Source organism: Leptodactylus fuscus, chromosome 4 (genome assembly GCF_031893055.1).
Source record: "Leptodactylus fuscus isolate aLepFus1 chromosome 4, aLepFus1.hap2, whole genome shotgun sequence".
Classification (NCBI taxonomy): domain Eukaryota; kingdom Metazoa; phylum Chordata; class Amphibia; order Anura; family Leptodactylidae; genus Leptodactylus; species Leptodactylus fuscus.
Window position 1 is genome coordinate 159,940,469 of NC_134268.1, and position 12,171 is coordinate 159,952,639.

Sequence of the window (12,171 nt, forward strand, 5' to 3'; positions counted from 1 at the left end):
CCTGTGGAAGAAAGGGTTACAAGTGCCACATTCAGTGTCAGTGAAGAGGGTTCTCACAGTTATCACTTAAAGCACTCTTCACAAACACCAAATGTGGCACTTGTAACCCCTGATTCCCCAGGCAGCAAACTTATTATAATTATTGGGAAGGAGAAAGAACCGCAGACAGCTGCCAACACAGTACAGTGTGCTGTACAGTCTGCCCTGCATGCATAGGTTCACCTCACCAGTCTCCTGTGCTGCTTACTCCATAAGATGAATCCCCTGCACAGCTATCTTCTTCCTGCGCAATGTCTCCGCCCCCCACACCATTGGCAGGAAACACGCTGAGTCCCTCCCCCACCCGGTACCCGACACCTTAGGGGGCCTCGAGCCTCAAAAAGTCAAATTCATTTTTTATTTATTTTTTGGCATATTAACTAGTGAGGGTTCCTGGGTTCCCTATAATGTCGGGCCCTGTGGTAGCTGCTACCACTGCTACCTCTGAACTTCCACTGCTGAGAAACTGTTTGAAACATTAATGGAGTCCCTTCATGGCCATTTGATGATCCTACTCAGCGAGAAATAGATGAATGTGGTTTTCTCCTTTTAATTGTTGTCTCATGACACGTATCTATCTATCTATCTATCTATCTATCTATCTATCTATCTATCTATTAGTTCAGAGTTCAGAGAGCCAAGCTTGCATGAAGTAAGATGCCTCCCACTCACAAAGACTTTTGCCTAGATGCTTCCATAAACCTTAAAGGGTTTATCTTATTCCCTTATCCAAATAGTTTGTTGAAGGTACTCTGAGATTTGGGCATGCACTATGGACTCCGTGTGACTGTGTTGTTTTTTATTGGCTAAAAGGATTCAATATTTGTTACAGGGAATGTAAATATTACCAGGATTCATCACTGAAAAAGTGTAAGCTCTAGGAAACGCTATACATTCAACAAGTCATTTACACCTAACAACGGACTACGAAGCAGTATTAATAGTATCTCTCATTGAATGGTATTATCACTGGCACAAATGACTGCTGGTATCAGCAGATGCAACTCAGCTCTACCAAGAGACTGCATCTTGTAATCTAGTCCAAACAAACGGGGGCGACAAAGCCCCTGCTCCCAAATGTAGCAGTGTAGGATGTCAGCATCTCCCTGGGCTGCTGTAGTCAGGATTACTCTGTGCCATGATTGGCCGCAGCCGCTATGTGATTCATCCCAGACTGCTGGAGCCATTGGTCTCCCTCAGTAGCAGACTCTGCTGGGGGAGGTACAGCCTGTGCTGTGCTGGATACAGAGCAGAGCCTCATACATAGAAGGACAGCAGCTCACATACTGGAGTGGCTTACTGACTGTTTGGAGAGCTTGCGTTTCATGAGAAAGGTAAGATTTTCAATCATAAGTCTTAACATAAATCCTTGCATGGGAAGCATGCATCTGTCAATTTTTACATAGGAGATTATCTGTTATAGGATTACTGTCTATGGAGGAATACCGTGCTGATATCTGGTAAAGCATCAGGTTAATAAAGTGACATTAGTTGCGTGGATTCAGACATTACAGATTACATCTATTACAATGTCTTAAGCATTATCTGATGTCTAGTGCAGCTGTAATAAATTCTATATTGCATGAAATGGTATTTTTAGAATAAGCACTTCGGGTATAGATGAGCCTAGCTATAGCTGTCCGTACATATTGAATTCAGAATGCAACAATGGTATTTTATGACCTCCATAAGAAACCTGGAGGATGGCTATCACGTAACTCTTCCTGAGCATACAAGGGCCTGAGAGACTTTGGATATGTTCACAAAGCATTTTTTACTAGCAGAGAAAGATTGATAAACCAGGTAGAAGTTATATGTAGATATAATCCTCTAACCAATGACATATACATAAATCTGGGGACATTTTCATTTACAATAATCCGCTGCCTACAGTCCCTAATATTGCTATACTGTTGCATGCAGGCTGCACCAAAATTGACGTACAGCTTGGTATAGTTAAATTTCTGGAATGACAAACTACGGCATCAATAGTCAGCGGCAACCAGAATCTTCTCCATGTGTTATTATGAGAACAGATGTCACATCTTGGAAGCTGAGCTCTTAAATTAACCAAGATACATTGACATAATCCTTAAGGCATAATGCCACTGCTTGGTGCTAGGCAAAATACTCCTTTAGTAACAAGGCCATTGGTAAGTGATGACAGGATTTAGGTGTAAACCATTTAATGTAGCCAAAGACAGAAAGGGTGCTGAGAAGAAAGGGTTAAGGGTTCTTTTTAAACACTTCACTTGGTACAGATTATGTATGCTAATATTATTCTGTCATAAATTATCCCTTTACCCGCTGGCGGATGGAGGAGGTGGAGGTGTGGTTGTAGGGTTGTATAGGTGGCAGTGTAAGTAAAGGGTTTGCAGTGGAGACACAGCAGCATAGGATAGAAGATTCAGCACTGGAGCAGTGGACAGCTCCTCTCTATCACCCGCAAGACAGAGCAGTCAGACAGACAGACAGACATGCATGCTCACATACATACCCAGTCCTTGGCCCCGATCATATTGACTAAAGGAGGGGGCTGGGTTACCAAGGTGATTTCTAGTCATTAGAAAGCCAAATAGACAAAGAATGGGATGTTAATAAAGGACACATCAACGATAATAGAGAGTTCCGCTTAATAAAGGCCACATCAACATTGGATCAGTCATCGCAATTTACATGGCAGTGACTAAGTGACCTTGGGAATGCCATACTACTGGATGTGCCCAGAAGACATTCTCAAACACCTGCTCACTATATAGTCCAATACTCTAGAGGTGACCATACACAAAGTACGTGCAAGATGTGAACTACAACAAGTCTCTTATCACAAGACTGTTGTCGAAAGGGGAAATGTCTTCAAATGTAACTGTTTCTATTCATGTATATCTGCCCCTTATGATACTCTTATCTTACAGAGACTTCAATTCATTAAATGAAAGGCAGCAATGCTTATGATATTTGGCCTTTGCAACGTAAAATGTTTATAACTCCCAATAACTTTAGGTATTGGCTAAGGCCGCTTGTCTAAATCAGATGGAGCAATAACATTTGCCCACAAGATGAATGACGGATTTCCAATATGATTGCATGGAAAGCTATGAAGCTATTGTAACGTCTCATTCACACGTGTGCAAACGATCCACACAGTTTTTTTCAATATTTTCTGACAGAGCTCTCTTTGTCTGCTACAGAAGTCTGATACATTGCTTGCTCACATAAATACCAGTAAAAATCTATAATAGATCTGTAAAAAGTCAATAAATCAATACTCATTTGTACATGTACATGAGTCATTCCTCCTTTTGTATATGAGAGCGATTTCATTCACCATCTCCAGTCTGCCTTTATAGTGAAGGGAAAGACATTTTGGCTGCAGATTAGGAAAAATATAAAATATTTGCAGTTAGAAAGACCACAATGGCAAAGTCTGGCTCATGGATTACTGTACGTGATACACTACAATAAAGATCACTTTGCAGAAAAACAACCTTTCATAGACAGAATTGCTGTTCTACAGGTGGCTGTACATCTATTAATAGCTGTCAGCTATAGGTCCATCGAGGGTCATAGGTCAACAGCTATTCCTGAAAACTCCTATATACACATGCATGCTTGGTTTAACCTCTAGTGATAGCTTATCTTCCCTGAGAAGAATAGGATTGTGCATTGGCATTCAGTTAGCCAAATATTCCTTCCCCTATCATTATGTGTGGAGAGTTGGGAGGCCCCAATACACATAAGATCCCACTGAAATAACCAGGTTTACTCTTATGTGCATGGGATCCTTTGGACAAGTTAATTAGAAACACATGAATGTGTAACACATCATGCACATCCCCGATTGAGATATATATAAATATGTATATATATATATATATATATATATATATATATATATATATATATATATAAAACTCAAAATCTGTAGTAGTCTGCTGTATACAAATCCACAGTTCTTGCCCGATTTCGGTGAAATTTGGCATGCCCCTTTTCCACCCACAGGAGCAGAATATTGCGCATGTTACATCTCTCTAGCGTCCCCCCGTCATGAGATTGGGGCCCCCAAAGTTAGGTTCTATACATATAATGGGGAAACGTGAAATTGAAGCTCTGAGGGGAAAACAACAGTTGTGACTGACAGGGACGGATTATAGCGACAGCGCCAAAGAGTCGCTGCTAAAGGGGCCGCACCACCACACACAACACACCATACACAAACACCATATAAGCATCACATAGACAGCACACATACACCAACCCACAGGCACAACACCACACAAACACCAGAGCACTCTAGACACACATAACACAAACACCACCCCACAAATACGACAACACCACCACATAAATACCACATGCACACACACGCAGACCACACACACACGCAAACACACTCAGATGGATGTAGACTACGACACAGATGAACAGAGCACATGCGTACTCACACACAACTACCACACGCATGGACACTTGCACTGCACACGCACAAACACATGGATCACATGTGCACATACACGCATACATATACATGGACCACACTTGTGCATGCACACATGCATACATACACATGGATCACTCGCGTGTACACACATACATGCATGCTCTGACAAAACAAGTCTGATATCCTTAGAGGCTGCTTGCACACTACAGTATTTTTCACGGGCCTCCAGGCCATGGATTTGTCGGTTCCATAGACTTCTTTGTGCACAAAGCTGTGAATTTTGCAGGCTCCACAGAAGTCTATGGAACTGCACAATTTGGAGAGCCTGTGTTTTTCACATGGACAGTTGTAAATTGCTTGCTCTAGAGTGGGTGACCCTAAAAATCTTTTCATATACAGGTATGCACCTGAAGGTAAAACCAGAAACATTGTTTAAAATAACATAAGATAATCCTTTAATAGTCCCACAGTGGGGAAATGTCAGTATGTTACAGCAGCATAGTAATACAGATACAGGATAATACACAGTAATATATTACAGATGTAGGCACACATATGCTGAGAAGAGAAGATATACTAGGAGTCCATAGCAGCTAAGGAACAGAAGAAGAAAGAAGGAAGACTTCATAATCATAATCATTAGTTCTCTGTGCGGAGTGATCTTCGCTTGGATTGATGTAGATTATACAGCCTGGTCGCGGTTGGAAGGAAGGACTTGCGATAGTTCCTTCTCACACTTGGGGTGAAGCAGACAGTCGCTTACAGTGCTGCTAAGTGCCATCAAGGTCCCATACATGGGGTGGGATTTGTTCTCCCGCATGGAGGTCACCACAGACAGTATCCTTCTGTCACCCACCACCTGTACTGAGTCCAGGGGGCTCCCCAGGACAGAGCTGGCCCTCTATTTCTGTCCCTGGTTGTTATACTGCTCCCCCAGCAGGCCACACCGAAAAAGATGGCTGAAGGAACCACAGAGTTGAAAAAGGCCCTAAGAAGTGTCCGAAAAAGGCCCTAAAAAGCAATACAATAGATAGTAGATAGTAGACTGCAACAATATAGCTTTATTCCTATCTCATGCTGGTGGACATACAAAAGAAATATAGCAAAATGTGATGAGGGAATCAAGTTCAAACGCAGTCTATGTCTATATATACTAAGGAGGATAGTGCTATATATAAATGGTTAGCTGTACCCAAATTATACTGATCAAAATATGGGCTGCAAAAATAGAATATTATTCCTATCACAAGTTATTGGCTATACAAAAAAAGTTCAGCAGAGTGACTATGCAAAGGCATCAATATAAATATACCATAAATAGGCATGAAATAATGCACAAACATTTGCTCCCCTGAGGAATCAGGGTATGCGGCCCATAGAATAATATGCATAATACAGTGCTAGAAGATAGAATAAGTAGAAGAATACAAGTAGGAACATTTATTTTGCTAATGTGACTAAGTACAGTAGAGGGGAATCCCTAGCAAAATGTTCTTCCAAAAATAGGTCCTGCCTTCAGAAAATTTGGCAACCATTGATCTAAGGGTTAGTGATTGTTTTGACCCCAGTGTCTTTGAATATATTAACAATTGACCAGGGAAATGAATTTAGTCCTGATCTTTTAATTTCCACAGGGTTAACAGGAAAAATTGCTTTACAAATGATGGGATGCTTTTTCTTCTGATTACAGCAATAGCTGATATGTGGTATGATTAGAATAGAGGGGAGGTGCATAATACGTTTTTAATACAGCCAATACTCACCCTATTCGTATTTTTGTTTTTACACACATTAACACGTGTTTAGTGATACCACACATGTTTTGCATTTTTGTTGAGTGTTCATCACTTTCATTGGTGTAGAAAAAACAGCAGTGTAATAGCAGCCGATACCTCTGTTCTGATTACCAATACTGAGTCTCTATGGGCCTATTCTGCGCTAATGAAGGAACATCTGTTATATATTATAATGTTTATTCCTTGATTTATGCAGAAACTTCTAATGGTGTCTTTGTTGCTATGGCAAATCCAAACTGTCATCCCCGAGTTTTGCTTTGATGTTCTTTCAGAAGTAGTGCTACTATAAAGGTTTGCAAAACATATCAAGTTGATGTCTTCCCTTATGAAAGCATTAATGATTTCCACTGTGATCTGTATAGTTTCAGCAGGTGTTGATGTTCAGAAGTATTACTAGTGTATCCAGTCTGAGATTAGAGTATTGCTTTCATTAAGAACTTAAAAGGATATAGCAATCTAGAATTAATATAATACAAATAAAAAGGGGTATTTAAGCATGAGCCTGAAACATACAGGGTTGTAATCGTCTTCTATACAACACATACCATGGAGGATACTTTATTCCTGCTCCTTTTCACTATAGTCCTGCTATCAACCAAGGAGTGGGGCTTAGCAGCAGGTGGGAATTAATATCTGAAAAGAAAACTGTGTTGGGGGGGGGGGCTCCTTCTGAAGCCAGTTGTCTTACAGCTAGACTGTGATTTGTGAGATATATGCACTTTCTGCTATGGTTCTTTAAAGAACACTTCCATTAAAAGCTATGTAACAGCACAGACGGGGATGAAGCAGTAGAAAAGAATGTAAACTTTACTTAGTAAGTAATGTGGTCCTGGACACCTTATCTAATGCCGGAGCTCTACTGTGATTGTGTGTCCTACTAAACCTAATGGATCACATATTAAATAATTCCATTTATGGCAGCTACCCACTATCTTATTTTACTCATGCAACCATTGTGTACCTCTGCTCTAGTCCTATTGTTGTGAAAGGGAGTCTGTCACAATAACCCTGCATATCAACCTAAACCAAGGACCACCTGAATCAAACACTGTTTTCCCCTTGTGCCTGTTTTGTCAATGGGATTGTGGGGTTGGGTTGATATGCTGCGTTCTGGTGACAGACTGCCCATAACTGCTTCTTATTCTAGTATTGACCAATGTGATGGATACCAAGCCAACACACGCCCTTATGTATACGGTTCTGAGTTGAGTTGTGCTTGGACTTCAGAAGACTGACTGCACAGACTTTCAACAGGCTGTCTCCTTACTTTGCAGCAAGGCATACGGGAACAGAGGTTATGTAAAATGCACAGCTGCTTCTTCTGAGCAGCTGCTACTGTCAACGCTTGCTGACTACTTGGCAGCACTGATATCTTTTTCCATTCTTCCCATTTTCTCCCAAAATGTAGAGGACACACAAAAATCCCATCCTAGACCCTTCTGCCCCTTCTTTGCTCCAGATGATTTATCTGTTCCTACAACATACCAATATTAGACCAGATACAGTTCCTACATGGACATGCTGCCTCTTCCATTTTTAGTCATTTATGAGTAAAGTCTATAATAGGATACATAAGGTATGAACAAACATCAAGTCTTCAGCTTAATCTTTTTGTATGGCACTAAATCTCTGCTCCCCTCATTGGTATCACAGCTCTTCAGCTTTATGGCACTGCTGCACTGAGAAGGCTCCATGTTGGAGAACTGTTGATGGCAGTCTGTGCTGTTTGGGACAGTTTAATCACTATAGGATATTCTTCTACATTATATTTAATTTGGTTTGCTTGTTGAAGTGTAGCTTAGTGCACACGAATCCTCTGTATTACTCTGAGCAGAATTTCTCCATGTTACTGGCCAGTTATGTCATCATGGGCTCCTACTGAAAAAACTGCAATATACTTCCTTTACCAATTCTGCTGTGGTCCCCTGTTGTCAGTCTTGGACATTTTGTGACATTCTGGTTGCACCTCTGTGCATTCTAATATGAGCGCCATGTTTACCATGTTACCATGTTTACGCCATGTTACCAGTTTATGGCAGTAAATCTGGAAATCTGTACATAGGGGCGTCACAGCTGTAGCCATAGCCAAGCCATTGTCAGCTGTCAGTGTCACCATGAGGCCACCTTAGTGCAGATGACCAGGAACACCAGAGAGAATCCATAAGATAAATATATTGCATAGTTTTTATAGGATTATGTTGCCACTTTATAATATTTTAACTTGTCAGTGATGTCTTCAAATTGAATTAAAATGATGTAATTTTCTGTCAGTAAAAGTGTGCCTTTCTGAAAAGACTGCAGATGTCTTGCGAACACTGTGTACACCTGGCAGAGGAATAGATGTAGGCCAGTACATCACAGCTGAGAAAAAAATAAGACTTCTGCCTGAACTCATTGCTTTGGTGACAAAATAATGAGAGATATGCAGGACAGCTAGTCTACATGGTGCATAAAACCCCTGGCCCAACTACAAGGACGACATGTGCAGTAAAAAGTAATAGTCCTGCCTTAGGTATCCTTACTTCTTTCAGGGTCTAGATATTCATATATGACTGCAAAACCTGCTTTTCTACTCCCTTCATGTCATACTCACAGGTCTGTAGTAAGCTGGGATCTAGGATCTGTTTTGGAGGGGTCTTACACAATTGAAATACATTGACATGACATGACATGACGTTACTGGCCACTGGCAACACTATAAATATTTTAATGGGAGCTTCACATCACTCAAATGAATTGGCGGGCAGCAACTTCCTCCTACCCCCACATACCCTCCAGTCTACAATATATATATAAAAAATCATTGTATAAAATCATAGCAGACCCCCAGCTGCTATTAGCCATTGTGGCCCCATAATGATGTATCCCCGGTGCTATGACACTATAATGTCACAGTACAGGGATAATAAAAACATTGGTGGCAGAGGTTAAAAACCAAAAATCCTAGTGGAGTGGCTGCCATTATTGCCGATGGCGGCCCCTCTATACGGTAAATCTGCCCTTTACCTATTTGATTTGGCACAGCAGGTACTTGGCACTAAATTCAAATAAGCCAATCACAGAGCTGCTGTTGCTAAATTCAAGTGCTCAAAGATCCCATTTATAGTGGGGCCACCACTGGTAATAGTCACCACTGCCATTGGTACCAATGTTTTGATTATTCCTGTACTGCATCATAGTTTTATAGCACATAGATATGTCCTAGTAGTACATCTGTCGCTATTACCAGTGGTAGTCTTGCTATCACAGAGCTAATCATCGCTATTGAATTTAGCAATGGCTCTTCTGCAATTGATCCATTAGAACTTAGTGTCCCAGCGCCTGATTTTGGGGGGCAGCTTTTTTGTGTGACAACACACCTCCACATTCCCCCTTTCCCTATAGCATTGGAATATGACTTAAAGGGGTTGTCTAGTTTTAGACCAATATTAAGGCTAAGGCCCTACGGGCCAGAAACGCCGCGCTGAAGCGCTGCAGGAACAACCGCGGTGTGAACGCATCGTGGTTCTTCCCACAGCGCTTTGAACAGAAAGTTCACAGAGTTTTCCTCCGCTGACTTTCTGTTACAATTATATCTACAGGAAAGGCGCCAGCTTTTCCGTAGATATAATTGACATGCTGCAATTTTCAACCGCGACGGTTTTGGAAATCACAGCGTGTCCGCACTGCGATTTTTTTTCTGCAAAGTGTGCATGGAATTCGCATGAATCCCATCCATTTTGCATGTACTGTAAAACGCTGCGGCGTTTCCGGCCTAAGAGATAAATGTCATTGTTTGTATATTAAAATGTTACACAATTTTTCAATATACTTTCTGTATAAATTCCTCATGGTCATGTGATGGACACACAGCTGCACAGCTCGTTACTAGTCAGATGTCTGATTACTGTGCTGTGACTATAACGAGCTGTGCACCTATGTGTACATCACATGACCATGGACTGATTTTTATTTACTGGAAGTAAACAGACTGCATGATAACAAGCAGAGATCTGAAAACCGTGAGGAATTGCTACCAAATGTATATTGGAAAATTGTATCATTTTTCATTATGCAAACACTTATATTTGTCTCTCAATATTGGTCTGAAACTGGACCACCCCTTTAAAAGTGAAATATATTGATGTTTAGTACAGAACGCAGTCAAATCTGAGGGTCTAAGTGGAATTACACAATAATACATTTTTCTTTTTAACTTGCAGTATTTCCTCCTTAGACAGAATTTATGCATCATACTAATGTAGGGTTTTCAGACAGTGGAGAGATTTATCAACGCACCTCTGCAGTTTTCTGATGTAGATGGGTGATTATTATGTGAAGAATGTTTAGCACCAAACATACACCACCTCCCCTCTTCTGCAAGACGCTCGCTTGATCAGCACCATTCATCTGGGGCTGATTAGCAAATGAAAATTATGGCGGAAAACCGAAGTTCTGTTTTGTCTTTCTGTTGCGGGGAGCCATAAGGCGTAAGTCAACTTCAATGCATCTTCAATTCCTTATAATACGATGATTATAATCATCTGAGACTTTTGAATAGCATTTCCCTAGAGCAGCGGTTCTCAATCTGTGGGTTGTGACCCTTTTGGGGATTGAGCGACCCTTTCACAGGGGTCATCTAAGACCATTGGAAAACACATAGGAACCGAGACACTGCTCTTCTATCCGTCTCCAAGAGGGTCCACCTACATACAGATATGCTCACATGGGAGTACCCAGCGTGATGACATCATCGCGCCAACCCCATCACGTACAGCCCATACAAATACAGGTGTGTGTGACATGGCCGGCGCCATAATGTACTAATGCGGACCAGTCGCACGTGTGTAGAGAGTGGCTATTGTGTTTAATGCAGCTACTGTTAAAGGCAGCAGTAGTGGAGGTAAAAAAAAATTATGGTTGGGGGTCATGACAACATGATGAACAGAATTAAAGGGTTGCGGCATTAGTACGGTTGAGAACCAGTGCCCTACAGGGTTTTTCTCCCCATCTGGGATTTTTTCTCCTATAGTCAATCCCACTAGGCTCTCCAGTAGTTTTCCCCCGTGACTACTAGTTTTGCATTAAAACTTGTTCTAGTGAAGGGTTTGCTTTGTTAGATGTAACACTTGGTAAATTTCTCATCTGCTCTCAACATCCTCATGGTTTTGTGGATTATCTTTTTGATCCATACACATGCTCTTTAGATGTGATAGCTTAAGGTCATATTTCTATGAGAGGAGTTCTCATCGCAAAGTCTCAAAGCTGCCAGTGGATGTGTTTCCAGTTTACAGTGTATTAGTCCTCTCTTTTAAAGTCATTAAAAAGTGTCTTTGGGGAATATGATAGTTATTTCAATAGCAGCTTTCTTCCAGTACATCTATAAAAGGTTTATAGTACCTACAGTACAGATAACAGCATAAGTTTTATGGCATTGCTAGAATATGTGTATAGTTATTTTAAAAATATAATGACTTATGACTGAAGTATTTTAAATACTGACATCCTAATTACATCATGGAAGTCAGATTTGCATATTCTTCCCATGTATTTTAAATACAAATACTAAATATTTCATCCCAAAATATTTTAAATAGAAATACTAAATACTACTTCAAAAGTATTTTAAAAATACTAAAATACTTGAAAATTTAAACAAAAAATTTAATAAAAACTAGAGATTAGCGAGTAGTATTCGATCGAGTATGTATTCGATCGAATACTACGGTATTCGAAATACTCGTACTCGATCGAGTACTACTAGCTGTTCGAAGTTAAGATTTGATGCAGAACCAGTGTTGATTGGCAGAATGCTATACATTGCCAATCAACGCTGGTTCTTCTCCTACCTTTAGAAGTCTTCTCCATGCAGCTTCCCCGCGGCGTCTTCCGGCTCTGCATTTACTCTGCCAGGCA

At 40.7% G+C, this 12,171-nt stretch overlaps 1 protein-coding gene across 3 annotated transcripts in view; it reads left to right on the plus strand.

Moving 5' to 3' along the window:
- The window catches only part of TMEM108 (transmembrane protein 108), a 515,125-nt gene that overhangs the window by 385,230 nt on the left and 117,724 nt on the right, over nucleotides 1–12,171 (plus strand). For 2 of the 3 annotated variants that reach the window (XM_075271283.1, XM_075271284.1), the window contains exon 1: nucleotides 1,260–1,373. The exons of the other annotated variant lie outside the window; for it this stretch is intronic. The gene's annotated coding sequence lies outside the window, so the exon portion shown is untranslated. Of the gene's footprint in view, nucleotides 1–1,259; nucleotides 1,374–12,171 lie in introns of those variants that run through there. 3 annotated transcript variants of the gene reach the window in all.